The sequence below is a fragment of the Ranitomeya imitator genome, chromosome 1, assembly GCF_032444005.1.
Source record: "Ranitomeya imitator isolate aRanImi1 chromosome 1, aRanImi1.pri, whole genome shotgun sequence".
Classification (NCBI taxonomy): Eukaryota; Metazoa; Chordata; class Amphibia; order Anura; family Dendrobatidae; genus Ranitomeya; species Ranitomeya imitator.
In genome coordinates, this window is record NC_091282.1 from 93,572,868 (window position 1) to 93,597,447 (window position 24,580).

The following is a 24,580-nucleotide window of genomic DNA, read 5'->3' on the forward strand; positions in this document are numbered from 1 at the left end:
GTAGTGCTGCGGTAGTTGGATCACAGCATTTATCAGGTGTATCTATTTTTTGCAATTTGGGCTGGGCTATATAGCCTTGCTTTATCCTTTAGTCAGTGCCAGTTGTCCATTGTTTATGGAGGATTCACATCCCTTCTGGTCTCTCCTGTTCGCTGTGCTTTTCTTCAAAGATAAGTCCTGGCTTTGTTTTTGCTGTCCACCTGCTTTGGACCTTATAGTTCGGTGCATTTTTCATGTTTTGTCTTGTCCAGCTTTGTTGTAAAGGATTTTTTGCAGCCTAGCTGTGTCTCTGGAGATGCAGATATACCCTCCATGTCTTTAGTCAGATGTGGTGTTTTGTGTCATGATTCCAATGGCAGGGAATCACAAAAGGACAAGCACCAACGAGCTCTAGGGTGATGGAACCTGAGCTGACCGCGACCCTAAACCTGAACACACAAATAACAATAGCCGGGGAACGTGCCTACGTTGATCCTAGACGTCTCGCACCAGCCGAAGATCTAACTTCCCCTATTAGAAGAAACACAGACCTCTCTTGCCTCCAGAGAAATACCCCACAGAAATAGCAGCCCCCCACATGTAATGACGGTGAAATGAGAGGAAGGCACATACACAGTATGAAAACAGATTCAGCAAAATGAGGCCCGCTAAAACTAGATAGCAGAGGATACAAAAGTAAACTGCGCGGTCAGCAAAAAACCCTTCAAAAAACCATCCTGCAATTACTTGAACTCATGTTCCAACTCATGGAACATGAGGAGCAATTACAGCCCACTAGAGCAACCAGCAGCAAAGAAACAATTATATGCAAGCTGGAAAAGACAAAAATAAAGCAAAACGTGGAACAAGAAAATCAAAAACTTAGCTTGTCCTGAAGATTACTGAAGCCAGAAGATGAGGTAACAAAACACTCTGATAACCTTGATAGCCGGCGGGGAAATGACAAGAAAGCCCGGTTAAATAGGAAACTCCCAAATCCTAATAGAACAGGTGGACACCAGAGACAGCAGAACACAAATCACCCAGTACCATCAGTAACCACCAGAGGGAGCCCAAAAACAGAACTCACAACAGTACCCCCCCCTTGAGGAGGGGTCACCGAACCCTCACGAGAACCACCAGGGCGACCAGGATGAGCCCTATGAAAAGCGCGGACCAAATCATCAGCATGAACATCAGAGGCAAACACCCGAGAATTATCCTCCTGACCATAACCCTTCCACTTGACCAAATATTGGAGTTTCCGTCTGGAAACACGAGAATCCAAGATCTTCTCTACAACATACTCCAATTCTCCCTCCACCAGCACCGGAGCAGGAGGCTCAAGCGAAGGAACAACAAGTACCTCATACCTCCGCAACAACGACCGATGGAACACATTATGAATAGCAAACGATGCCGGGAGATCCAAACGAAACGACACAGGGTTAAGAATTTCCAAAATCCTATAAGGACCGATGAACCGAGGCTTGAACTTAGGAGAAGAGACCTTCATAGGAACAAAACGAGAAGACAACCACACCAAGTCCCCAACACGAAGTCGAGGACCCACGCGGCGACGGCGATTAGCAAACTGCTGAGCCTTCTCCTGGGACAACTTCAAATTGTCCACCACATAACTCCAAATCCGATGCAACCCATCCACCACCATGTCCACTCCAGGACAATCAGAAGGCTCCACCTGACCAGAGGAAAAACGAGGATGAAACCCCGAATTACAAAAGAAAGGAGAAACCAAGGTAGCAGAACTAGCCCGATTATTAAGGGCAAACTCGGCCAGCGGCAAAAAGGTAACCCAGTCATCCTGATCAACAGAAACAAAACACCTCAAATAAGTTTCCAAGGTCTGATTAGTTCGCTCCGTCTGGCCATTCGTCTGAGGATGGAATGCAGACGAAAAGGACAAATCAATGCCCATCTTAGCACAGAACGTCCGCCAAAATCTAGACACAAACTGGGATCCCCTGTCAGAAACGATGTTCTCCGGAATCCCATGCAAACGAACCACGTTCTGGAAAAACAGAGGGACCAACTCAGAGGAGGAAGGCAACTTAGGCAAGGGTACAAGATGAACCATTTTAGAAAAGCGGTCACACACAACCCAGATGACGGACATTTTTTGAGAGACAGGGAGATCCGAAATAAAGTCCATGGAAATGTGCGTCCAAGGCCTCTTCGGGATAGGCAAAGGTGACAACAATCCACTGGCTCGAGAACAGCAAGGCTTAGCCCGAGCACAAACCTCACAAGACTGCACAAAAGAACGCACATCCCTCGACAAGGAAGGCCACCAAAAAGACCTGGCCACCAAGTCTCTAGTACCAAATATTCCAGGATGACCTGCCAACGCAGAAGAATGGACCTCGGAGATGACTCTACTGGTCCAACTATCCGGAACAAACAGTCTCTCAGGCGGACAACGATCAGGTTTACCCGCCTGAAACTCCTGCAAAGCACGTCGCAAGTCTGGGAAGACGGCCGACAAAATCACCCCATCCCTAAGGATACCAGTGGGCTCAGAATTTCCAGGGAAGTCAGGCACAAAACTCCTAGAAAGAGCATCCGCCTTCACATTCTTTGAACCTGGCAGGTATGAAACCACAAAATTGAAACGAGAGAAAAACAGTGACCAACGAGCCTGTCTAGGATTCAGACGCCTGGCAGACTCAAGGTAAATCAGATTTTTGTGATCAGTCAAGACCACCACACGATGTCTAGCACCCTCCAGCCAATGACGCCACTCCTCAAATGCCCACTTCATGGCTAAAAGTTCCCGATTACCCACATCATAATTCCGCTCAGCGGGCGAAAATTTTCTAGAAAAGAATGCACATGGCTTCATCACCGAGCAATCGGAGCTTCTCTGTGACAAAACCGCCCCCGCTCCAATCTCGGAAGCATGAACCTCAACTTGGAAAGGAAGCGAAACATCAGGCTGACGCAACACAGGAGCAGAAGAAAACCGGCATTTAAGTTCCTGAAAGGCCTCCACAGCCGCAGGAGACCAATCAGCAACATCAGCACCCTTCTTAGTCAAATCCGTCAAAGGCTTAACAACACTAGAAAAATTAGTTATAAAACGACGATAGAAATTAGCAAAGCCCAAGAACTTCTGCAGACTCTTAAGAGATGCAGGCTGCGTCCAGTCACAAATAGCCCGAACCTTGACGGGATCCATCTCAATAGTGGAAGGGGAAAAAATATACCCCAAGAAAGAAATCTTCTGGACTCCAAAGAGACACTTTGAGCCCTTTACAAACAAGGAATTAGCCCACAGGACCTGAAACACCTTCCTGACCTGCTGAACATGAGACTCCCAGTCATCAGAAAAAAACAAAATATCATCCAAATACACAATCATAAATTTATCCAGATATTCACGGAAAATATCGTGCATAAAGGACTGGAAGACTGAAGGAGCATTAGAAAGTCCGAAAGGCATTACCAAATACTCAAAATGGCCCTCAGGCGTATTAAATGCGGTTTTCCACTCATCACCTTGCTTTATTCGTATAAGATTATACGCACCCCGAAGATCAATCTTAGTGAACCATTTAGCCCCCTTAATGCGAGCAAACAAATCAGTCAACAAAGGCAAAGGATACTGATATTTTACGGTAATCTTATTCAAAAGACGATAATCTATACAAGGCCTCAAGGACCCATCTTTTTTGGCCACGAAAAAAAAACCTGCTCCCAAAGGGGACGAAGATGGACGGATATGTCCCTTTTCCAAGGACTCCTTAACATAATCCCGCATAGCAGTATGCTCTGGCACTGACAGATTGAACAAACGACCTTTAGGAAATTTACTACCAGGAATTAAATCTATAGCACAATCGCAATCCCTGTGAGGAGGAAGCGAACTGAACTTAGGCTCCTCAAAAACATCCCGATAATCAGACAAAAATACAGGAACCTCAGAAGGAGTAGATGAAGCGATAGAAATCGGAGGTGCATCATCATGAACCCCCTGACATCCCCAGCTTAACACAGACATTGTTTTCCAGTCAAGGACTGGATTATGAGTTTGTAACCATGGCAGACCAAGTACTAGAACATCATGTAAATTATACAATACCAGGAAGCGAATCACCTCCTGATGAACGGGAGTCATACGCATGGTCACTTGTGTCCAGTACTGAGGTTTATTCATAGCCAAAGGTGTAGAGTCAATTCCCTTCAAAGGAATAGGAACTTCCAGAGGCTCAAGACTAAACCCACATCGCTTGGCAAATGACCAATCCATAAGACTCAGGGCAGCGCCTGAATCTACATAGGCATCGACGGAAATGGATGATAATGAGCAAATCAGAGTCACAGACAGAATGAACTTAGACTGTAACGTACTAATGGCAACAGACTTATCAACCTTTTTTGTGCGTTGAGAGCATGCTGATATAACATGAGCTGAATCACCACAATAAAAGCACAACCCATTTTTCCACCTATAGTTTTGCCGTTCACTTCTAGACTGAACTCTATCACATTGCATTGTCTCAAGTGCCTGTTCAGAAGACACCGCCAAATGGTGCACAGGTTTGCGCTCCCGTAAACGCCGATCAATCTGAATAGCCATAGTCATAGACTCATTCAGACCGGTAGGCGCAGGGAACCCCACCATAACATCTTTAATGGCCTCAGAAAGGCCATCTCTGAACTTTGCAGCCAGGGCGCACTCATTCCACTGAGTAAGCACTGACCATTTCCGAAATTTTTGACAATATATTTCTGCTTCATCTTGTCCCTGAGAGAGAGCTAATAAAGCTTTTTCAGCCTGAATCTCCTGGTTAGGTTCCTCATAGAGCAAACCCAATGCCAGAAAAAACGCATCCACATTAAGAAACGCAGGATCCCCTGGTGCCAATGCAAATGCCCAATTTTGAGGGTCACCCCGCAGGAAAGATATAATAATCTTAACCTGCTGAGCAGGGTCTCCAGAAGAGCGAAATTTCAAAGAAAGGAACAGCTTGCAATTGTTCCTAAAATTCAGAAAACTAGATCTATCTCCAGCAAAGAACTCTGGAATAGGAATTCTAGGTTCAGACATAGGAGCATGTACAACAAAATCTTGTATATTTTGAACCTTAGCAGCAAGATTATTCAAGCTGGAAGCTAAACTCTGGACGTCCATGATAAACAGCTAAGGTCAGAGCCATTCAAGGATTAAGAGGAGGAAAAAAAAAAAAATCAGCCAGGCTGCAATTAAGGCTAGGCAACAACCTCAGAGGAGAGAAAAAAAAAAAAAACTTCCTCAGACTACTTTTCCTCCTACTTCAGCCCAAACATTTTGGCCGGCTATACTGTCATGATTCCAATGGCAGGAAATCACAAAAGGACAAGCACCAACGAGCTCTAGGGTGATGGAACCTGAGCTGACCGCGACCCTAAACCTGAACACACAAATAACAATAGCCGGGGAACGTGCCTACGTTGATCCTAGACGTCTCGCACCAGCCGAAGATCTAACTTCCCCTATTAGAAGAAACACAGACCTCTCTTGCCTCCAGAGAAATACCCCACAGAAATAGCAGCCCCCCACATATAATGACGGTGAAATGAGAGGAAGGCACATACACAGTATGAAAACAGATTCAGCAAAATGAGGCCCGCTAAAACTAGATAGCAGAGGATACAAAAGTAAACTGCGCGGTCAGCAAAAAACCCTTCAAAAAACCGTCCTGCAATTACTTGAACTCATGTTCCAACTCATGGAACATGAGGAGCAATTACAGCCCACTAGAGCAACCAGCAGCAAAGAAACAATTATATGCAAGCTGGAAAAGACAAAAATAAAGCAAAACGTGGAACAAGAAAATCAAAAACTTAGCTTGTCCTGAAGATTACTGAAGCCAGAAGCTGAGGTAACAAAACACTCTGATAACCTTGATAGCCGGCGGGGAAATGACAAGAAAGCCCGGTTAAATAGGAAACTCCCAAATCCTAATAGAACAGGTGGACACCAGAGACAGCAGAACACAAATCACCCAGTACCATCAGTAACCACCAGAGGGAGCCCAAAAACAGAACTCACAACAGTTTTGTATTTTCTGTGGTGGATATTTTCTAGTGTTTTTATACTGACCGCATAGTACTCTGTTCTATCCTTTCTTTTTAGCTAGTATGGCCTCCTATGCTAAATCCTGATTTCATGTCTGCGTATGTTATTTCCCTCTCCTCTCACCGTCAATATTTGTGGGGGGCTATCTATCCTTTGGGGATTTTCTCTGAGGCAAGATAGGTTTCCTGTTTCTGTCTTTAGGGGTAGTTAATTCTTAGGCTGTGTCGAGGGGTCTAGGGAGCGTTAGGTACCCCCCACGGCTGCTTCTAGTTGCGCTGCTAGTTCAGGGTTTGCGGTCAGTACAGGTGCCACCTTCTCCAGAGTACGTCTCATGCTGCTCCAAGGCCACCAGATCATAACACTTGAGGTCTAGTGTGAAGTTTCCACAATCAGTGTTGGTTTGGGGAGCCATGTCATCTGCTGGTGTAGGTCCACTGTGTTTTATCAAGACCAAAGCTATTGCAGCCGTCTACCAGGAAATTTTAGAGCACTTCATGCTTCCCTCTGCCGACAAGCTTTGGAGAAGGAAATTTATTTCTTCAGCACGACTTGGCACCTGTACACACTACCAAAAGTACCAATACCTGCTTGATTGGCCAGCAAACTCACCTGACCTTAACCCCATAAAGAATGTATGGGGTATTGTCAAGAGGAAGATGAGAGACACCAGACCCAACAATACAGATGAGCTGAAGGCTGCTATCAAAGCAACCTGGGCTTCCATAATGCCTCAGCAGTGCCACAGGCTGATCACCTCCATGCCACGCCACATTGATGCAGTAATTGATGCAAAAGGAGCCCCGACCAAATACTGAGTGCATTTACTGAACATACATTTCAGTAAGCCAACATTTCAGATTTTAAAATCATTTTTCTAGCTGGAGTTATAAAGTATTCTAATTTACTGAGATAATGACTTTTGAGTTTTCATTGGCTATAAGCCATAATCATTAACATTAACAGAAATAAACACTTGAAATAGATCACTCTGTTTGTAATGACTCTATATAATATGACTTTCACTTTTTGTATTGAAGAACTGAAATTAACTTTTTGATGATATTCTAATTTTATGAGAAGCACCTGTATATACGAGAGAGGGAGGTGTTATACATTTGATTGATGGTCAGAAGGCAAATATCATGTTTGATACTGCTGTAAGACATTAGAAATAACCAATAGGAAAGCCCTATGGAAATAAAGGCGGGAAGGATACATTTACAATGCAGACATGTATCATGCATGCATGATTAGTGTGAATATGCCAAAATATCAGGATGTCTTTATGTTTGATGTAGGGTTCATATGCTAACATAATACGAATAATTGTCTCCTGATATATCCGAAGTAAAGAGAGATATGCGCTGATACAAGTCTAACTAAACCATCTTTGATGTCATCAATGGGACTGAAGAAAAGAACAAAAATGGACAACTAACAAGACAGCCACTATTGCCGGACTATAGCAAATCAGAATATGGTAAGCCTAGTGCGAAGGAAAGGGCGTAAGATAAACCTAGCTTAAATATCCTGTAATACTGGGACACATATAAGTAAACTGCATTGAAGAGAAATGATCCATCAGCTACATGTAAGTCTAATGATTGCATTATTTTTTATAACAGTTGATTAAAATTATTCTTAGGACCTTGGTTGAGCCACCACGTCAGTAGTTTTTGGCAGCTGGACAAAACTGCCGGCTACTGACCAGCATCTCCGATGCCTGTTTTGATTAGTAGGCCCCATCACGTTACAGAGTGACGCACATGATGTCGTAGGGGTTTACCTCTCTTAGGATGTGTTGGATGCCAAGCAGATGTGGCAGGTAGTAGGCAGTTGCCCTGGTGTAGTTGCACGGAGTAAAAATGTGGCTGCTGGGCCTCGATCCTGCAAATCTTTGTGCTTAAAGGAAATCTGTCAGGTCATTTTTGTGTACCATACTAATAGTGTCCTGAAATAGGGCTTGGGCAGCCCTTTCTGGATATGTTACTGTATGTGACCCCACTGTGTTGCTGTAAAAAAATTCATAGTCGCGTATCGACTAGTTCAATGTATGTAAATTAATTAAATTAACTAAATTTATTTGAATCCCTCCCCCGTAATCTGCCCACCCCTCTGTGATGGCATCAGTGAGCCAGTCAGAATTGGCTTATTACTTGCCCGAGGATCGCATCACAATCCTCAGACTGCCTATCTGCTCTCCTGACCTGAGTGTGACAGCATGTACCTCTATGTACGCTCAGGTCAGGAGAACAGAACACCAGTCCAATGACTGATCAGTGGTACCCTTTCTCAGTAATTGTGTCATCTAGGAGGGCCATTCTCTTCCTGAGGCAGACTATAACCACTGCAGTAAAGGATGAAGCGTCTTACGTGCTCCTCTTTGGACCTATCTCGTTCTCTAGGGTGGCACACCAATTGGCAGGTGTTACTCACCCCTACTTACTAGAGTTCTATCCAAGCTTCTTATTTGCTTCTGCTTACAGCTGTCTGCAGATCATTCTCCTGTCCAGCCTAAAACAAATACACTTTTTACTCATCCATTTGAGTGGGCTGACATGGTAATGATAACACAATGAGCAGCTGTGTGAAATACTGAGTCATGGGGAATGTGGCGTTAACTCTTTATTCTCTACATCCATCACTACTGCTACTCAGTGGCATGCTGTCTGAACACAATAAATAGGTTGCCTGCTACTTTTACAATGATAACCTATGCTTAGGATAGGTCATCAATGTCTGATCGGCCAAGGTCCAACACCTGGCGCCCCCGCTGATCAGCTGTTACCGGTGTCAGCCGCCGCTGGCCGGAAGTACTCACTTGAGGAGCTGGCTGTCTTCTGAGGATAGGTCATCAATATAAAAGCAGTGGACAACCTTTTTAAATCCAGGGCATATCATCTACAAATATATTGATGTACACAACATCAATTCCTTGTATCACAAGTGACAACTGATTGGATCTGTCGTACAGTTGTCATAGCAGAATTCTAAATACATTGTATAGTATAAAATATTACATTAAAGATAACAACAGATGTTAATATTAACAACAACAGATAGCAATGTGGGATTCACATCGTAACTGTCTGATATTTGCAAGAGGGTGGTGGAACTACGTTTAACCTTCCTACAATCTAGAGCAGGGTCCTTGGGTACATTGAATTTATGACTCTAGATCAGCGTTTCCCAAACTCCAGTCCTCACGGACCCCACAGGTCATGTTCTCAGGATTTCCATAGCGTTGCACAGGTGAGAGAATTTCTGAGGGCTTGATGAAACTTCCACCACCTGTGCAATACTAAGGAAATCCTGAGAACATGACCTGTGGGGTCCGTGAGGACTGGAGTTTGGGAAACACTGATCTAGAGTCGTAAATGACATTTACCCATGGATCCCTATGTTCTCGGTATATATTATATGTTCATACATTTCATATAGTACAGTAATTGTGAACATATTGAAACTTTTAATGTATATAATATACACTGTATATATCCATGCCATATATTCCTATATTAGAAGTAAAGCATTCATTACATATCAGGATTCTGTTCCATATTACGCTAACATTCAGAAATGCGTAGGATCTATTCATTCAGCTGATACTGCTCTACGATTGTTGTATTGTGTGAGTATCTTCATCTTTTGTATGCTGCCTGTCAATCAAACGAATGGCTTATAGAGATTAAAGGCACTGATGTGACATTTACACAGAACCGGGTATGAGACCATAAGCAAACACAAAGCTCAGAGGCTATTCAGCCTTATATTGAGCTGTCTTTGAGTTTATTCATTTCACACCCATTCTGCGCTCATACCTACAATAAAGGTTTGCTCGTGTATTTTAGGACCTACGACAATGTGATGATGTCTCGAAATGATCTGCTGAATACAATGTTAAACGGCTGCCCTGGCTATGTGTAAAGAAGAAAATGTTGAATTGTAAAATCTCAGGAGGCAAAAGATCAGGCTGTAACACACCATTACGATTTATGTGAAATCATTCCAAACATTACACATATCACAATCCTTTATGGTTCATTTATATAGATCATTTATTTTATTTACACTTATTATAAATGAAGTAACATTTTTCTTATTATCATGGTCATATAAGAAAAATTAAATATTGTGTGATTATTAATATTATTAACACAATTATTTGTTTGCATATGGAATATTCTCTTCTTGCTAAAATATGTTTGGTATGTTTGCAAAAAATATGTTATAAAAGGGAACCGGTCACCAGGTTAGGCCATTGTGAGATGCGGCCATTGCCTTTCAGTGCCGATGTACAACATTCCATAATGCTGTATATAAGCCCCCAACCCGACCTGAAGAGAAGAAAAATAACTTTTATTATACTCACCTGCAGGACGGTCCGGTCACAGGGATGTCGCTCTTCTTGGCCCGGCGCTTCCCATCTTCTTGCGATGCTGCCCTCCTGTTTGCTTTGTGTAGATGATGCGTTCCTGCATCATCCACACAGTCTCCTCGGCACCGCGCTCTTGCGCAGGCGCACTTATGTGCCCTGTTGAGGGCAGAGCAAAGTACTGCAGCGCGCAGGCGCCGGGAAAGGTCAGAGAGGCCCTGCGCCTGCGCACTGCAGGACTTCCCTTTAAATGGTAGTGAGTCACATTGCAGGATCCCACGACACAATGTTTGCAATCCGAAACCTCTGAGACATATAGTCCAGAATGGGCACAATGGTAGGAAGTTGTCTACCAAGAATATTTTCATTGTAGCATTATTTTTAATGCTGGATGGATTGAGATCTTTTCTTTTTCGTGAATAGGCATGATCTTTTAAATTAAGGAATTTATAGTGTTGAAACTAAACTCTAACTGCCTCTCAAATAACTCCGCACTAAGGCAGTTTCCATTGTCTGTTACTATATTCCGTAAATAGTATATCTATAGAACAGGATTGGTCTGGAACTTGTCGGTTTTTATAAGTAATAATTCACAAAATATGTCCTAAAAAAGTAGGGAAGGGCACTTCATGTAATGTATAACAACAAATACCCATTTAAATATAGATATGGGAGACAGGAAGAGATCCACTTGTAATGTTTAAAATGTTACGTTTTATTAAAAATAAATGATAAAAACATGCAAGGTAAAAAAGCACATGATATATAGCAGTAATATTGTAGGGGACGTTGGGCAAACAAGGGAGCCAGAAAATATAATATGTGTCTGAGAAGACTATAGGAAGGATATCATAGGATCTGACATATACAGTAATTATACAGTAGTATGGTCACTACCTACCTTATAAGTACAGCAAAACTCAATGATATGTGAGAAGACTATTGGAAGGGTATCATAAGATCTGACATATAAGAAAATGAGTGACCTACCATTGTATATTTTTATAAGTCAAAACTCAGTGCCCAAATAATAACCCTAAAAGCAGACCAGATAATAATAACAATAAATAATAATAACCACCATGTGCTGACATATACTTTAGGTAAAAAGGGTAAATGCGGTAATAACCGCTAACTAATCCCATTTAGTCAGGAAGAAGCTGATAGCAAAATGCACGTTGGGGTGAGGGAACGCTTGGGCAGCTAATCTGGCAGCACTTCAGGTAATCATTACGGCTACGTACTTACATAATTGGCTATGTATCTCTTTATGTCTGACACATAATATATTTTTCTACCCCCCCCCTTCCCCACTTGATTGCCCCCTACGGTATTACTATTATGTATCATGTGCTTTTTTACCTTGCATGTTTTTATCATTTATTTTTAATAAAGCGTAACATTTTAAACATTACCAGTGGATCTCTTCTTGTCTCCCATATCTATATGTACAGTCATGGCCAAAAGTATTAACACCCCTGCAATTCTGTCAGATAATACTCAGTTTCTTCCTGAAAATGATTGCAATCACAAATTCTTTGGTATTATTATCTTCATTTAATTTGTCTTAAATAAAAAAAACACAAAAAGAATTTTCCTAAAGCCAAATTGGATATAATTCCACACCAAACAAAAAAGGGGGTGGACAAAAGTATTGGCACTGTTCGAAAAATCATGTGATGCTTCTCTAATTTGTGTAATTAACAGCACCTGTAACTTACCTGTGGCACCTAACAGGTGTTGGCAATAACTAAATCACACTTGCAGCCAGTTGACATGGATTAAAGTTGACTCAACCTCTGTCCTGTGTCCTTGTGTGTACCACATTGAGCATGGAGAAAAGAAAGAAGACCAAAGAACTGTCTGAGGACTTGAGAAACCAAATTTTGAGGAAGCATGAGCAATCTCAAGGCTACAAGTCCATCTCCAAAGACCTGAATGTTCCTGTGTCTACCGTGCGCAGTGTCATCAAGAAGTTTAAAGCCCATGGCACTGTGGCTAACCTCCCTAGATGTGGACGGCAAAGAAAAATTGACAAGAGATTTCAACGCAAGATTGTGCGGATGTTGGATAAAGAACCTAGACTAACATCCAAACAGGTTCAAGCTGCCCTGCTGTCCGAGGGTACAACAGTGTCAACCCGTACTATCCGTCGGCGTCTGAATGAAAAGGGAATGTATGGTAGGAGACCCAGGAAGACCCCACTTCTTACCCCGAGACATAAAAAAGCCAGGCTGGAGTTTGCCAAAACTAACCTGAAAAATCCTAAAACATTTTGGAAGAATGTTCTCTGGTCAGATGAGACAAAAGTAGAGCTTTTTGGGCAAAGGCATCAACATAGAGTTTACAGGAGAAAAAAAGATGCATTCTAAGAAAAGAACAAGGTCCCTACAATCAAACATGGCGGAGGTTCCCTGATGTTTTGGGGTTGCTTTGCTGCCTCTGGCACTGGACTGCTTGACCGTGTGCATGGCATTATGAAGTCTGAAGACTACCAACAAATTTTGCAGCATAATGTAGGGCCTAGTGTGCGAAAGCTGGGTCTCCCTCAGAGGTCATGGGTCTTCCAGCAGGACAATGACAACACACTAAGCACTAGAAAATGGTTTGAGAGAAAGCACTGGAGACTTCTAAGGTGGCCAGCAATGAGTCCAGACCTGAATCCTATAGAACACATGTGGAGAGATCTAAAAATGGCAGTTTGGAGAAGGCACCCTTCAAATATCAGGGACCTGGAGCAGTTTGCCAAAAAAGAATGGTCTAAAATTCCAGCAGAGCATTGTAAGAAACTCATTGACGGTTACCAGAAGTGGTTGGTCGCAGTTATTTTGGCTAAAGGTTGTGCAACCAAGTATTAGGCTGAGGGTGCCAATACTTTTGTCTGGACCATTTTTGGAGTTTTGTGTGAAATGATCAATGTTTTGCTTTTTGCTTCATTCTCTTTTGTGTTTTTTCATTTAGGACAAATTAAATGAAGATAATAATACCAAAGAATTTGTGATTGCAATCATTTTCAGGAAGAAACTGAGTATTTTCTGACAGAATTGCAGGGGTGTTAATACTTTTGGCCATGACTGTATATGGTTTTTATAAGTATTGTTTGGAGGGATAAATCGACCTTGAAAAAAAAGAACTTTATTCAGTTTGGTCCCTCCTCTAGATGCAGCCTTTACCTACAAAATGTAAATAGTAATATATTAGTTAGTAGAATACATCATGATGGTACTACTTTACCTTCTTTACATAAACTGAATAAAGAAACAGCAATCAGTAAAAGTGCATGAATTGCTGCAAATCAAACCAGTGCTTTAAAACAATGAAAAAAATACTCAGGATACATGATAGGTTATAAATGATGCTAAGGTCACCAGTGCAGACTGTTTTTTTCTATCCACTATCCTGAGGTATATCTGTAAATAATAAGTGTATATAAATACATAAGTAAATAAATATATACAGGTGCTTCTCACAAAATTAGAATATCATCAAAAAGTTAATTTATTTCAGTTCTTCAATACAAAAAGTGAAACTCATATTATATAGACTCATTTAAAACAGAGTGATCTATTTCAAGTGCTTATTTCTGTTAATGTTGATGATTATGGCTAACAGCCAATGAAAACCGAATAGTCATTATCTCAGTAAATTAGAATAATTAACAAAAAACACGTGCACAGGCTTCCTATGCATTTAAAAAGGTCCCATAGTCTGTTTCAGTAGGCTCCATAATTATGGGGGAAGACGACTGACTTGAAAGATGTCTAGAAGGCAGTCATTGACACACTCCACAAGGAGGGTAAGCCACTAAAGGTCATTGCTAAAGAAGCTGGCTGTTCATAGAGTTCTGGATCTAAGCATATTAATGGAAAGTGGAGAGGAAGGAAAAAGTGTGGTAGAAAAAGGTGCACAAGCAACCGTGATAACCGCAGCCTTGAAAGGATTGTTAAGAAAAGGCCATTCAAAAATTTGGGGAAGATTCACAAGGAGTGGACTGTTGCTGGAGTCATTGCTTCAAGAGCCACCACACACAGATGTATCCAGGACATGGGCTACAAGTGTTGCATTCCTTGTGTGCAGCCACTCCTGACCAATAGACAACACCAGAAGTGTCTTACTTGGGCCAAGGAGAAAAAGAACTGGACTGTTGCTCAGTGGTCCAAGGTGTAGTTTTCAGATTAAAGTACATTTTTAATTTCATTTGGAAGTCAAGGTCCTAGAGTCTGGAGGAAGAGTGGAGAGGCACACAATCGAAGTTGCTTAGTGTAAAGTTTCCACAATCAGTGATGGTTTGAGGAGCCATGTTATCTGCTGGTATAGGTCCACTGTATTTTATCAAGACCAAATTCAGTGCAAACGTCTACCAGGAAATTTTAGGGCACTTCATGCTTCCCTCTGCCGACAAACTTTTTGGAGATGGAAATTTCATTTTCCATCAGGACTTGACACCTGTCCACACTGCCAAGCGTACCAACACCTGGTTTAAAAACAACAGTATAACTCAGCTAGAGAATCTACGGGGTATTGTCAAGAGGAAGATGAGACACCAAACCCAACAATGTAGACAAGCTGAAGGCTGCTATCAAAGAAACCCGAAGGTTACTTACTGGTAGCCGGTTTTCCGGAGCCCATGAAAGCACACCTGAGAGAGATTGATCCGCCCAGCCAGGACAAAAAACCTACTGAAAATAAAAGGGAGGTACCTCTCTCTCACTTCAGTTGGTTTTCAGAGCATGAGAGGCCCCCCTGGTTAGTTCACATGGCAAACTACCACCACATCATATTAATAAAATAAAAAACAAAAAACACCCAGCTAAAGTACACACCAAAGGGTGCGTCCGTTGTGATGACATTCTCTATCGGAGTTAGCCACTGAACCCCTGACACCAAATGATCCCTTACAATCCACCAGATTAGGGAATCCTTCACGCCTACTGAAAGGTGTACTTTTCCCTCTAAATGTCCTTTTAACAATTTTTGTATTGACAGGACCTCCCACTGTAATTGTCTCAGGTGAAATTGTGTCCATTTCACAGTGGGTATACAGGATGTTAGTGATCCTAACAGGGACATTGCTTTTCTTAGTGTCATTACAGGCTGCTGTATTGCCAATTCCACAAGACTCTGTATTTTAATTATTTTGTTCTCCGGTAGGAGACAGAGCTGGTGTGTGGAGTCTATAACCAACCCTAGGAAGGACTGAACTTTCCCTGGTGTTAATCTCGACTTGATGATATTTATTTTCCAACCCAATACTGCTAGGGTCGTAGTTACCTCCTCTATTTGTGCTAGACAGTGATCCACCGATCTCCCTATTATAAGGAAGTCATCTAGGTACGGGACAATAACTATGTCTCGAGAACAGAGGAAGGACATGACTTCTGACTTCTTACTTGGTGAATATTCTTGGCGCTATAGACAGACCGAATGGGAGGGCAGCATACTTGTAGTACCGGAGTCGTCCTTGGACATATACTGCTACTCTCAGAAATCTTTGATAGTCCTGATGGATAAGGACATGATAATAAGTGTCTTTTAAGTCTATAGCCGCCATGAAGCAGTTTGGAAACAACATTACTGACTCCATTTTGAAGGAGTAATTTACCAATGACAGATTGAGTTTCCTCAAGTTGACAATAGTCCTTAGCGAACCGTCCGGTTTCCGTATCAAAAAGAGAGGGGAATAAAACCCTCTTCTTTCCTCTTCCCTCGGAACTTCTACTAGAACCCGTTTTAGTACTAGCTCCAATACCTCCGCTTCCAAGGCTAGTTGTTCCTCCGGGAATTTTCTGTGGGATGTCAACACAAAAGTCTGTCGAGGTGGACGAATAAAGTCTATTTTTAGGTCGTCTTTGATGACACTCAATACCCAATGACTGGGGGAAATATTTACCCAGACTGGGAAAAAGAAAGAGAGTCATCCCCCTACCTCTGGCCTGGCGTAATTAGGAGGGCTTTTTTGCTGATGTGGAGGGTCCCTTAAACATGTACCCAGATCCTTTTCTGTCTCTAAAGTCCCAGTTTCTTCTATCTCCCGGGGGGTGACCTCTATTAAATTTTCCTCTCCTCTAAGGCCTTCTAATATCCACTGGGAAGGGAGGGAAACCCTTTTTCCTATTACCTGCTTTCTCTAAAATGTCTTCTAGCATCTGACCAAAGAGGAATTTACCATCACACGGGATGGAACAAAGTCTATTTTTTGAAGGCAAGTCGCCCGGGCACCCCTTTAACCACAAAGCACGTCTAGCTGCTTTAGACAAGCCTGCTGCCCTAGCCGCTAGTCTTACAGTCTGCTGAGGAATCTGCTATGAAAGCTGTCGCTCCTTGTACCATTGTCATATTGGCTAGGACCTCTTCTCTTGGCACCTTAGTTTTCAGTTGATCCTCTATTTGTTGCAGCCAGACTATGAGGGAGCGGGCAACACATGTCCCAGCTATTGCCGGTGTTAGACCTCCTGCGGCCGCCTCCCAGGTATGTTTTAAGAACGCATCCGCCTTCTTGTCTAATGGGTCTCTTAACATGCCCGAGTCCTCTAAGGGTAGGGATGAATTTTTAGATGACCTAGCCATCGCACCATCAATTTTAGGGACTTTATCCCACACTTCTGAATCCTTTTCCTTGAAGGGATACCGTCTTTTAGAAGATGAGGGGAGGCTACCAGATTTCTCAGGCTTCTTCCACTCCTTCTCTATAAGGGCTTTTACCCCAGCATTGACTGGGAATGTATGCTTCTTTTTCTCCTCCAAACCTCCAAACATAATGTCCTCTACGGATCTAGTCGCTTTCTCATCCTTTAGGCCCATTGTAGCCCTGACTGATTTCACCAGTTTATCTGTATTTTCAGTTAGAAAGCATGGTCGGCCCCCAACATCGCTATCTGAGAGGAGCCAGAGGACATGGAAGAGGAGGGAAAGGGAGACAGAGGTTCCTCCTGATATTCCTCACCAGATTGAGAGGCATCGGAATCTGTAATAGGCTCTAGGCTTTAGCTACTCCTCTTTTTAAGGACTGATTTTAAAGAGCCTTTAACTTCTGCTCTAATCATGGCCCTAAGTCTAGAGGCAAAGTCAGGGGTTTCATCCTGAATAGTCTTTTGGATACAGTCCACGCAGAGGTTTTTCTGCCACTGGACTGCTAGCGGGACTTTACAGAGGGCACATTCCTTGTTCTTTAACTTGGTACTAGCCTTCCTTGGCACCTGGCAAGTAAGCAGAAAATGTAGCCCATTACCACCAAGGTGACATTCACGAAGATCACTCATCACCTGCTGACAATCCCAAGGGTACCGGATTTTGAGTCTGATCAGGAGCACGGACAATGTCTCTCCTAGAAGCCGAGGAGTCCTGCGACCTGAGGTCAGAGCGACTGCCGCTCCTTCCACTTGAGCGGCTACTCCTCTTAGTATGCTGGTGACCAGGCATAGCACCTGATAAGGGCTCTTGCTGCTGCTGCTCCAGTAATGGCTGCTGCTGCTGCTGCTCCATACAATCTTCCATAATGGAGAGCTCTATAGATATGAGCAATTACCCTGTGGATCTTCCACCTTTTAAGGGGTGATCCACCAAGCTCACCGCCTCTTCCGGTAATCATCGTGCTCCTCCCCCCCTCCACACCCCACCGGGAACCGCCAAAAGGCCCTGTACCCCGGCCCGGCGTCAGTGCCATGGGCACTGCCATCTTGGATCTGGGGCGCAAAACTGGCGTCACGCCCATTCCCAGTGTGCCTTGCGTGCGTTACCAGCCGCGTGCCTGGAAGTCAGGCCTAGAGCCGAATGCGGCTGTCAGAGGGGGGAGAGAGCGGTGTGGCAGTTGCAGAAGAGCCTCAGGACCCTGAACTGCGCTGGACCGATGCCCGCACGTGCGCAAAAGCCCCACAGGACCTGCGAATGGTAAAATCAATACTATGAGATTTTCTGGACTTTTTTTATTCTGTCTCTCACAGTTAAAGTGTCCCTACAATAAAATTACAGACCTCTGCATTCTTTATCTGATAGGACACTGATCCAGGGAGCTAGCCTGCATGGCATATGTGGTAGGAATCTTCTCCTTAATATGGGTCAAATTGCAGCTGCCTTATGGGGTATTTGCCTTTCTCTGGATCAACATGTTAAGTTATAGGTTAGACTCAATGGACTTGTGTCTTCTTTCAACTCTAAAACTATGAAACTATGAATCATACAATAAAAGCCCAAAGATCCAACAGAAGATAGATCTTATCACTTACTATAGTTCATTTTCTATGGTTTGATTCACAAATAAGGTTTGATAATATATTTAGGTGTGCAACGATAAAAAAACAAACAAATGATAGATGGCAAGCTCTCAGAACAATTTCCTCTTGTGGGTCCAAGGAACCCTAGTAGGAAGATGAAGCCCTGACCAACTGATAAAAACTAGTGAAGCAGAACTGAAATCACTAAAAAGAATACGGTATATAGCAGTAGTAATTCCGTACTGTATATATAGAGACTATATGTTATAGATAATGGACCTGTCTCATCCCGACTATAATCAAAAACGTACAATCATAAAAAGAGAGACAGAAAGAAAAAAAGTGAAATGTTGCAATGAAAGATACTCTCCGAGTAATTGCGGAGCTGATGGTGAAAGTTATTTTGGTTGACAGTGTGAATTATCTTCTGTGTGATTACAGACTTTGAGGTGATGGCGGAGGGGCTTTCGGGATCATTATGATGTTCACACTAGCCTTCACAAGCTGGCAATTGCTATTTATAGGGATATCTGACACTTGTTAGGTATGTGTTGTGAGTTCTGTTTTTGGGCTCCCTCTGGTGGTTACTGATGGTACTGGGTGATTTGTGTTCTGCTGTCTCTGGTGTCCACCTGTTCTATTAGGATTTGGGAGTTTCCTATTTAACCGGGCTTTCTTGTAATTTCCCCGCCGGCTATCAAGGTTATCATAGTGTTTTGTTACCTCAGCTTCTGGCTTCAGTAATCTTCAGGACAAGCTAAGTTTTTGATTTTTTTGTTCCACGTTTTGCTTTATTTTTGTCTTGTCCAGCTTGCATGTAATTGTTTCTTTGCTGCTGGTTGCTCTAGTGGGCTGTAATTGCTCCTCATGTTCCATGAGTTGGAACATGAGTTCAAGTAATTACAGGATGGTTTTTTGAAGGGTTTTTTGCTGACCGCGCAGTTTACTTTTGTATCCTCTGCTATCTAGTTTTAGCGGGCCTCATTTTGCTGAATCTGTTTTCATACTGTGTATGTGCCTTCCTCTCATTTCACCGTCATTATATGTGGGGGGCTGCTATTTCTGTGGGGTATTTCTCTGGAGGCAAGAGAGGTCTGTGTTTCTTCTAATAGGGGAAGTTAGATCTTCGGCTGGTGCGAGACGTCTAGGATCAACGTAGGCACGTTCCCCGGCTATTGTTATTTGTGTGTTCAGGTTTAGGGTCGCGGTCAGCTCAGGTTCCATCACCCTAGAGCTCGTTGGTGCTTGTCCTTTTGTGATTCCCTGCCATTGGAATCATGACAGGTATGGCAGTAGAGCAGTCACTTCACAGAGTTGCTGCTTGATGACATTTATACTTATTTTTATATGTATGCAATAAGAATAGAGAAAAAGCAATATCGCATCTATTATATAATTATGTTAAAGGTTTGTCACCTTACCGATCTTTCGCCATGACTGTTCTGTGGTTTCCCATTTCCCCACTGGTCTCTACATCCTGACATAACATAGGAAATTAACCCTCAGCCAATCACAAGCCACAGCCGTGACCCACCCTTGCCAGTGATTGGCTACAGCTGGTATTATGTCCCAGCAAAAGACAGTAGAGACTGATGGGGACAAAATAGCTTCTGAATGGGAGCGGTTGGGGAATAATGAGGTGAGCGTCAGTTTTTTATAATACAATTCTGACAAATATATTTTTTTAACGTGCAAAATAGACAACCCTTTTAGTTATACACATTCCCTCTTACTTTGTCATCACAATATATTTGTTCAAACTAATCACAGGGGTTCGGCGCACCTTTGGAGAGGCCGAGCAGTTCCTTGCACCCTCCCACAAACTTTTTGTGTATCTATCTCTGCTCTCATTTTCCTGATTAACAGGGAGAAAGAAATTTTGAATCATTTCAAAATGACAAAAATATTTAAGAAAAATGTAAAAGATTTTTCTATTAGTAAAAGAAAAACAAAAAAAGCTTGTGTTCCCTTTTTTTTCACGTAAAGAAATAAATGCCTCTGGCTGAACTGATTGTGATCTTCAGGCTTTGTGGCAATGATTATTATCTACTCTATCTACAGTATGAAGAAAAGTAATTTAGATGGGAGTGGAGGAGGTGAACTAACAACAACAACGAAACACAGAACTGTCAAAAGGAACCAGAATATATAGTCCTAATAGGGAACCACAGGAAGCTGAAATGACTGTTGTCATGGTAATATAAATCTAACAAAGATCAAAGAAATGGAGGTGGTCAGGAGATTAATGACACCATACTTATCACTGAGAGAGGTAAAAATAAACTGATAAATATGACCTTGGAATCAAATGGAAGTTTAGTGACATTATCCAAGAATACAGTATATAAAATGCAAATATTACATTTGGGACCTGCGCTGATATTCAGAATGGGGGGCCCTGAACCCTTTTCTGCCTGGTCAAGTGGCCCTTGGACAATGCATCCAGGTACAGAAATAACAGAGTCTGTTGCCGATTTGTTTCTTCCTCTACATTCAGCTCTAGAGGAGATCTCGAAGCAAGCTACCAACTACTTCTGTGATTCTGATACATATGAGTAGCCACTGCTGTCTCCACGGGAAGGGCAAGGTTTAGGGAAATCCTAAGGATTTGGGTGGACCACCCTATTAATCGGCAAAGTGGTTTTGGTGTTCCCATCAGTGCTTCTTCTAAGTTGAGTACTTTAGAAAAAGAGCCCAAATACAGTTATGCTCTACAACCCTACTCGTGCTCTCCATTCTACAACTGATCTAAGACTAACATCCTCCATAAACCAAAAATTGCGCCTCCGTTTCCAAGACTTCTCTTGTGCTGCGCCAGTATTCTTGAATGCACTACCCTGGAAGATACGATTAATATTTAGACAGGCCTATCACCTCACTTCACTAGTCTAACTCTCTCCTGTTCCCTATTCTAATTTTTAATCTGGTCCCTCTTGCTCATCTACAGTATCTGCACATTTTAGGTTGCACCTGACAAAATTAAGAGACTGTTCTGTGCCTCTGGGAGGGCAGTGAGTCCTGTAGTGCAACAGGACTGAGGTGTGAGGAGTGGCCATTGTGGTCATGGATAAAGGACTGTTGTTTTTTCTTTTTCCCTCCTCCAAGTTTTAGTTGCGCACCCTCTGCTAGATTACGGGGCTGAAACCCTACGAAGGTTGATTGTCATAAGCAGTGAGTGCCTCTGCTGCAAAGACTGAACTGTTTAACCCAGAACTTTGCTCAAATTTTAACCCTGGACTAGCTCCCATTAAGCGAAGCACACAAATGTATTAGTGGGCCCGTGATCTGGTCAGAGGATAGGGGGAAGCCGATCAGGAGGACAACAGGTGCGAGTCTGGTCACTTAATGCATTTCCATAGTTCTGACCAAAGGGCCCATATGTGTACAGGAGTCCAAGAGACCTGAGACCAGGGTCAGACAGATCCACTTTAAGAGAGACTGAGACCTTGATTTGTGCTAAAGTTTAACCCTATTTCAACCGAGGTCACGTCTGATTTCCCGGCAATATTAAATAAAAGACTGCAATACAGTTATTACTGTTGTATACTTGCTGTTTTAGATCCACAGGTGCCGTCATGGTTGGGGACGACCATGTTTTAGGAGGGAGGGGTGTAAGGAGGTGGTGGGGACCTTAATCTGCCCTGCTCTCCTTTGTCACACGTGGAACCCGGACTGTTTACCTGTATGTTAATATATTAATGTATTGATGCTCTGCCAATGTGATGTGATGTATTTGCATGCCTGTTTTTTGTATAAATTACATTGTATTGCACATGCTAGAGTTAGGGATAGTAAGAGTTAACCGAGGGTTTGGACTTGCAGCCTCAAGGGATAGGAAGTGTCTGTCTCCTGAGCAGTGCCCAGGCAGGATTGCCTGAAGCAGGACAGGGAAAAGATTACCAAGGCAGCAAACATCTTTGAATCGGGACAGCTCAGGTGTGGTTATCGCATTTACTGAATTTACCTCATGTTCATTAAAAGTTCAGATGTTGGGAAAGAACTGTGACTCAATTGTGCTTCATGGACCAGAATTTCAGCAGACACCGTGAGTACCCATCCCTCCATGTGCAAGGTGCCGGGGTGTTCACTGACTGTGACTCAGTATACTCACCCACGACTACCACCTCGGGCCACCTTGTTACACACGTATCCACCCAATTTTAAAATGCTGCGGAATATGTTGGCGCCATATAAATAAAAATATGGGCTGTGGTATTTACTAATGCTATGACCAGAGTGCATAGTTTAGAGTAATGAAAGAAAAATCCAGCTCCACGAAAATCCCAAAACACTTTTATATAGAAAACACTCCAGTCGGAAGGATTCAGTACTTGCAACTACAAGTGTGGCTCATTCCCTTTGTTCTGCTGACCGCCATAACTGCTACTAATTATACATTGATGGCTCATACTTAAAATAGAGCATCAATTTATATATATATATAAAAAAAAGCCTCTTTGAAATAATATACAACTGTGACCCAAGGAAATAAGTCAGAACTATAGTCCATGACAATGTTAGCAGTAGTGATGAGGGAACGTGCTCGGTTAAGGTGTTATCTGAGCATGCTTGTGTGTTAACAGAGTGTCTTTGGTGTGCTCGAAAAATATGTTCGAGTCCCTGCAGCTGCATGTCTCACGGCTGTTCGACAGTCGCAACACATGTTGCCTAACAAACAGGAAATACCTGAATGTGTTATGGATAAAACAGCCACGAGACATGCAGCTGCAGGGACTCAAACATATTATTCGAGCACACCGAAGACACTCTGTTAGCATACAAGCATGCCAAGATAATGCCTTATCCGAGAATGTTGCCTCATGACTAATTAACACCTCTCTTATCCGTAATAAATACGGTAGGCGTCCTGTCAAATGAAAGACTTTTTCTGCAAACAGATCTCTGAAAACCAAATAGATATGGATCACATAATGAATTTGGACATAAATATGTAATGAAATCTGCCAACCAAGGCCCTTATGAAAATGATGACAGCACCCTGTGAGTAGACAGAAATGATAATGGCACGCTCTGCTAATTAATTAGAATCATAACTAGAAGAATAAGACATCAGACTGATGAGAGAACCTGAGACAAAAACTGCTAAATAATCTTTTTTTTAATATTACCTTAGTTAAAAGTATATAACTAATCCCTGTGTTGAACAAAATGGGATCTGGGGTTAATCTGCAGGTTGATAGCATTCTGAACCTGTCCGGTGCCGGCACTTAGACTCCTGCTGCTGGGAGGAAATTAACTTTATTGCTCCCGGTAACGTTCAGGTTTCTGTCACGGGGTGGTGCCGACACAGTTTTAGTTACCGTTCTGTGTATAGAAAGCGGTAGCTGTAAGCATGCCCCGGCACTGACTGATAGCTGGGCCTAATAATGAGCTGCTGTCAATCAGTGCTGGGGGTGCAGTTACAGTCGCCACTCTCTATACACAGAGCGATAACTGAAACCGTGGCGGCACCACCCCGTGACTGAAAGCAGAATGTTACCAGAAGGAGTAAAGTTCATTTCCTCCCTGCAGGGAGGGTCTAAGTGCCAGCACTGGGCAGCTTCAGAGTGCTATTTACCTGCGGATTAACCTCATATATGCAGGTTAATAGTGTTATTTCATGTGACAGGTTCCTTTTAAATTTATGGGCATCAATGACTCTAAGGACCTTCTCTGCTACTGAAAGCACCAGTAAGTCATGGTTACATTTGGTGGAAACTGTTCTAGAACCTTTTCTAGAAACCTATTAAGGGGCTACCATCGTGATAAGTTCCAAGGGCAGTAGTAATTTTACAACAAAAAAAATGCAATTTTGTCTTTAACTCTTATGAAGACCGAAGCGTTTCAATGGTTACAAACAAACTCTGTGTATTCTGATCCTGCAGTTATGTATTAAAAATAACCTTTCATGTCCACAAAACAGTATTTACCTGC

At 42.6% G+C, this 24,580-nt stretch overlaps 1 protein-coding gene across 1 annotated transcript in view; it reads right to left on the bottom strand.

The window, feature by feature from the left end:
* Window positions 1-24,580, bottom strand: part of LOC138662907 (ras-related protein Rab-3C) — a 265,256-nt gene that overhangs the window by 85,261 nt on the left and 155,415 nt on the right. The window lies entirely within an intron of this gene.